This window comes from Phragmites australis, chromosome 2 (assembly GCF_958298935.1).
Source record: "Phragmites australis chromosome 2, lpPhrAust1.1, whole genome shotgun sequence".
Lineage (NCBI taxonomy): Eukaryota > Viridiplantae > Streptophyta > Magnoliopsida > Poales > Poaceae > Phragmites > Phragmites australis.
The window spans coordinates 32,625,701-32,632,595 of record NC_084922.1 but is presented as its reverse complement, the minus strand read 5'-3'; positions in this window follow the sequence as shown (position 1 = coordinate 32,632,595).

Sequence of the window (6,895 nt, the reverse complement as noted above, 5' to 3'; positions counted from 1 at the left end):
ATTGGTTGTCTTGTTAAAACTCTTTCTATTAGAAGGAAAAAAGAGTATAATCTATATAAAAAATTGCATGGTTTCAATAGAAACCTTAGAATTTTGCTTGCAATATTTAACATGACTCAAGTGCCCTGTCCATATGTAGATCTAGCACCTATTTTATTGCCACATATATTACACTTAGCAAGTCTTACGTGTTCCCCATTTGTCTTGATCTATGAATGAAAATATGAAATTAATTTGTTGAAGTGGGCAAGTGCCTTTGGCTAAAAAGTAGAGAAAGAGATATGGATGACCGATATGATCACTGGAACTTTAGAAGTTTAAGAATTAAGATGGTGGCTATTTATAGGCAAAGACGAGAGGTGGGTGGTGACGGGTCGCTTTTGAGAAAAATAGAAGAAATCGAAAATAATAGGGAGAGAGCCAGAGATGTGAGTTCGTAAGTGGTTGCAGGTCGCTTTCGAAAAAATAAAAAATAATAGAGACACATAATTAATTCTAAAAATGAGCTTCATTGATAAATTGTCTCATTAAAAACATTTCTAGCAAAAGAAAAAAGAGTACAAACTAGCTTTAAAAAAAATCAAAAATTACACGTTCTTATCAACATCTAGATACAATTTTTCGAATGAATCTTCAAGCTCAATGTTCTTTATAGTATGTTGCATTTACACTTCAGATTGTTCCCAATCTTTTACGATAATGTTCCACTATCTCACTTGTAAGACTTGTTCTTTTCTCCTAGATTATCCTTCCAGTAAGACTAAAGACAGCCTTAAAAGAAACTGTAGATACGGGGACCGTTAATAAATCTTATGCTAACAGTGAAAGTACTAGATAATTCGTCTTGTGGTCGTGCTGCCATTGCAGTATGTTAAAATTTTCTTGTTTATGGCTGATAGCGTCACTGTAGATGAAGGTTGTCAGCTCCCCTCCAAATGCTGGAATTCCGACGCACATAGACGATCGTGATGAAGAGTTTGAACTTATTGATGAAGAACCTCCTCCAATTATTTTTCACACGTTGTCGTCTCCTTACTTGTTGTGGGTACTAGTAGAGGTCATTGTAGGCGAATTCCGGCATACTTTGTTTCATATTTACTATAAATATCAAATAACTTAGAACGAATATTAATGTAATAAGTAGAATAATCGTGATCAAGAGCATCACTTAGAATTGTGAGAACTCTACAAACCTGCAATTTTTTCTCTAGGATCTAAAATAAAGGCAAATGCATATAATAAAGGAATGTTTTTCTAATGTTTTTAAAAAAATAGATTTCATGGTAACTACACAATCTCTTAGAAGATTGCCATTTTTTATAGCTGTTTAAATTAGTAGTAATTTTAACAATATTATGCACTACTAAATAATATATTGGATAATTAACTTATGATAAACTCACAGTTGTATCATAATTTTTTTTTAAAAAACTCAAGTATCCTTTTGGAAACATATCAATGCGCTTCTATGAGTAAAGTCTGGACGCATACTGATGATAGTGTGTATGAATAAATACACCAAATGTGCTCTTATATGGTAGAATATTTTTGAGCATCAAGAAAGTAGAGCTCTACCTTACCGACATGTCCACAATAAACTTATATAGACGTACATCCATTATAATACAATCCTGCTTATATATTGCAATTCGTTGATTAGAGAAGTTTACAAAAGGTATTACAGTATGAAAATGTTTATGTATTGCTTCAACCTCTTCAAACCAGATTTTACTATAAAATTGATAATATGACAAGCACAACATTGATGCAACTAGAAAGATTCAACATATATATTAAACAACGGCGTAAGAATATTCATTGCTCTAGAGTTTACACCAGCATTATCTAAAATGATAGAAATTTATTTATTTATGAGCCCAAAATCTTCAACTATTTGAGATAATTTTTCAGCAATATTTTCACGGGTATGCGCATTATCAATCAACCGAAAATCTATTATTATCTTTTCTAGTTCTCAATTATTATTAATAAAATGAGAAACCACACTAAGATAATCCTCTCTAGCCCTACCTGCACATATATATCCGAAGTCAAAGCAACTGAAAATATACATGTTTGCAAATTTTTTTAAGTTTGTTATGACACACATTATAGTATTTTACCATATCTCTAATAGTTGTCTGTCTAAAAATATGCGTGAACATAGGATTATGAGCTTCTTAATGTAATCTTCAAATGTAGCAGACTTATCAATGTTGAGTGGTAAATCCGCTCTTGCAATGAAGAGGCATAACTCTTTTTAGCATTGGTGGAGTTATACCCCCAATGATGAACAAAGCCGTCGGTGTTGTACTGCAGCATTGTCTGCTTCATGGCTGCCCCACTCTTTCGCTTGCAAGTTATGACGTGCCTCTTCAAGTGTTATGTTTCACATTAGGACTTTACAGATAATTTATGTTTACAAATATAATACTTAGCATACCTGACACTTACCCCATCTTCCTCTCTGTATATCTTTTCGAAGTCTTGCCAAACTTCGGAAGTAGTGACGCTTGGTCTTTTGGAGCCGGTGCTTACTAACATATGTGCACTTGTAGAGTCTGGCGACAGAGGTGATGCTGTATGTGAACCAGCTGGAAGTTCACTGTTAGGTCCTTTTTCATCTGCAACACTGGTATCAAAGTTGCTATAGTCCCCTAAGAATCCTTGAAGAAAAAAAATCATGATTGATGGACGTATCATCATGATCACTAGCATCCATGATCAATACCAAATAGCACTACAAATAATTCAAATATTCAGAGTTAGAAATAATCAAATAATAAAATAAAGATTGGAATAGGAAGAAACAACAAAGAACGACGATGAAAAAAAATCACCAAGATTTCTTCAAGATAGCAAAATGACGGTGTTGAAATTTCTTAGATTTTTGGCAACAATTCAACCTAATTGTGCCAAATTTTGCAAATTCGCAAGAACTTCAAGACAAGAATGAGAAGATGAAATAAGAGAGCAAATGATGTTGCTGGTGTAGAATAAAATGGTAGGGTAGTGCTCTATTTATAGGTGAAAAATAGTGATTTTTGCTTTTTTTTTTTGAATTTTTCATATCTCAAACAGTCATAAAACGACTATAAAATTCAAAAAAATCAGGTTAACGGGTTAAACAGGCTAGGCATAACTCATTTAACCCGTTAACCGGTCGTGCCCCTATGTGCTTTCACGTGCCGCCGGTGCTGCCCGTGCTTTGGCCGTGCCGACCCCATGCACCCAACGGCTAATGCCAGGCCTGTCGTGTCGACCGGGCTAGCCATGCTACTGCATGCTGTGCTAGCCGTTGGCGTGTCGTGTCGGGCCGGGCTAGGTGTGCCGCAGCATTCCTAGCCGGGGCGCATCGGGTTGCTGCCATGCTGGGCCCGTCAGGCCTCGCCGTGTATAGCCAGGCCAGCCGGGCGACACGAGCCATTAGGGTGCCAGGACAGGCCGTGCTCGACCAGGTCATACCGTGCCAACCCGTGCTATGCTGTACCCAGGTCGACCCATATCAGCCAAGCCGTGCTGGCCCGCTGTGCAATGCGCTCGTCCTAGGCACGACTTATCTACGCTTGAACCGTGTCATACCTGGACAATGTCTACCATGATGAGTCTCAAGCCGACCCAGTAAACATGAACTATTTTGATAGATTTACTGCCACACACGGCCCCACTAACCATCGGGAGCTCCTACCTCCCGGGCCATGAGCCATTCGCACCTGGCTTAGTACATCGAGCTACCTAGGCTTCGACCTACAAGGTCATCGTAGTAGACTTCGACTAGTAGTGGTGGTACAACTCCCGCGACGAGGCGATGACTAGTGTACCACTACCATTCTCTTTAGCTCGTCAACTCTTCTCGGTAACGCTTGTTATGGAGTAGAGAAAAGAACATGCGTACATGATATTCTGATGATTTAGCATGGCCCCATGTGCATGTGACCTCGCTCGATCTTCTGATGATTTAGCACATGGAGGAGTACGGTTTGGCGCTTTTGAGGTGCATTTGGCCAATAAACTAGTGTATTTTTTTTTAAGAAACACTAATATAATTCGTAGATATATGTATATATTCACATATTACTTACTAAAGACGTAAAACTTAGAAACTAATAAAATTATCATAGATGTATCACTGTCGATGAATACATCACTAAGAAAATTTTATCTTAATAGAACAAACTTAGAGTTTAGTCTCTAATAAACAAAGATACCACCACTTCTACTACCTATTCAAGCCAGCCGAGGCTTGATTTGTGTACTTTACCCCTACCTAATCCAAGGATGCAAGATCATTGAGGAACTAAGCAATTGTGAGAGTAGGTGTGTGGGACGCATGGAAACTAAGTAGGGTAAGGTTGTTCTTCCTCCTCCTTTTATTTTATATTTTCTCTGTCTGAAAATAGATAACGTTCTAGGGTTAAGTATAAGTATTAAGTGAAAGAAAAATAATCATATTATCTTCTTTAATATCATTCATTGTATGAGAAATAAGATTTGTATTAGAAAAAAAAACTATTTAATAGAGAGGTAACACTGAAAATTTTGAACTAAAATTACCTCAAAATCATTAAACATTATATATTTTGAATATTATAGAAAAAAATAAAATATTATCTATTTTGAGATGGAGAAAATATCACTCTTCCTCTTCTTGGCTAGGACGGCTTGAGTCCACCCAGACCCCACGGTAAATCCCTCTGTCCTTACCTATCATACAAGCTTGCAATGCCTTTGTCCAAGTGGCGTTCCTATACACAGCGTCCATAGAACTTGCTCATCGAACTTGCTCTGTCGATGAAACTGTGCCGTCGTGTAGCGAGTGAATCTCAAACAGTACACTGTAAAATGCATTACTCTCGTCCTTCGGCATAGATCAGCATGGGTGCACAGTAGACGTACACAGTACACTGGAATCCATCTATCTATTCTATACTTGCGTACAACGTATATGTAGTATGTACCGGCATCGATGTGGATGTGGAGGCACATGGATCGGATCAGACGGACAGCGACGGACTCGGAACTGCCGGTGGATCTTGGATGGATGGATGCCGTGCGATCGCAGCGCGGTACACCACACCTTGGGCGTGCTCCATCGCGGCAACATCCGACCCGACATATTCTTGTCGGTGTACCTATTTTTTGGTTCTGCGATCATAGATATATATAGTTGATACCGTTTTATCTCCTTTTTTTTCTTCAGGACGAGCAAAAGAATCAATGCTTTGCCCAAGAGCGTCGATTATTGTTGTTTGTCCTGAGCGACCAGCAGGAGCTGAATGCATGTATCCGTTGCAGAGCAGCAGATCCCTTGAACGTTGTCACGTCGATCTAGGCGTACCTTCGCTGCAGGGCTGCTGCAGATCCGTGCCAGGCGCTTACATACACGTTGGATGGCCATGGCCCCCTCGACCGGCGGCCGGCTGGTTCCACTTCCACCACGCTCGTCAGTGTAATCCATCGCTAGTACCCCGGTACCCGTCTCTTTCGGCCTCTTCCCCGTAGAGGCAAGCGGGATCGCGGTGTTTGGTGAGATCATGGGAAGTTGAGAGGCAGTTACACCCCATTTCAGGCAAGTCTCAGGGGAACGCCCCATGTGGTGGGGTTGGGTCCACGTGGCCTGCGGCATTTGCGGTGCCGGTGCCTCCCCAGTCCTCTGCCTCTCAGCCCTCAGCTTCCGCGGCGAGACTGGGACTCTGCTCCGCCCATGCATCAGGCGGGCCTCGCCTCGCCGACGGGTGGCCCAATGCTGTCCCCTCCATCGACGCCTTCTTTCTCCCTGTCTCTTTCACCCACCCTCGAGTCTTTCAGACTTCAGCTCCCGTCCTGTCGTGCGTCCGCGTCGTGTCTTTTCCTCTGCTCCGGTGTTCGGTGGATCTGGGTCATCAAGGCCGCCGATCTTGGGGACCGTCCTCTTCCTGTGCAGCGGCAGATCTCGCGGAACCCGCCTTGACTTTTGCATGGCGACTTGGATTGCATGCAGAGACGGACCGCGTTAAGGCCAGGGGTGTACAGTATACTTAGGTAACTTTTTATTTTTTAACGATATATCATATGTAACAAATTTATAGGATATTTCTAACCTAACGATGGAAACACTCGAATCTCTAATTTAATAAGTGGGATACTTGATTATTTTTGTTCTGGCTCCGCCATTAATTACATGCACGGTCAAGTTCTATTTGTTTCAGCTTTGGATTGTGACAAATAACTTTTGGATTGTATATTGTGAAAAGCTAAAGTAGTAAAAGCTAAGAACTATTTGGCTATCTGAATTATAATGGTTGGATTATTGCTCACAGAGGAGGTGGGGCCCACTCGACAACGTGAGAGAGGGAGGGGGTGCGTGTGGATAAGGCCAGTCGGTGGCTCACAAAGAAGAAAAGAGGCTGGAGGGAGAGAGGAGGCCAGAGGGGAGGAAGAGAGAGGAGGACGGAGAGTAGTAAGAGAGGCCGGAGGGAGAGAGAGGAGGCCAGAGAAGAGGAAGAGGGGTTAGAGGGGAGGAAGAGAGAGGAGGCTCGAGGGGAGGAATAGTCAGGTGGAGCTTACTGACAGTAGGACGAGCGAGCGAGGGAGGCGACGACTGGGGAGGCCGGAGCGATGCAGCAGGAGCACGAAGGGGGAGGGTTGTGCTCCAGGCGACACCGATCGGCGGCAGCCCGCACAAGGGCGGCGGTAATGAGGCTGCACAAGCGCGGTGACGATGTGGAGGCTGCACAGGTGTGGAGCGATGAGGAGGCACGACACGGTGGCGTGGGCGATAGCGCCCTGCGACAGCGGGCCGGTGGGGAGGCGACGGTGTCGAAAGAGCTACGAGATGGAGGTAGCGCGGCTCGGTGGCCAGTGGCAGTGCGTAAATTGGAGCCACAGGAGGAGTCTAGATTATTAGATTATAACA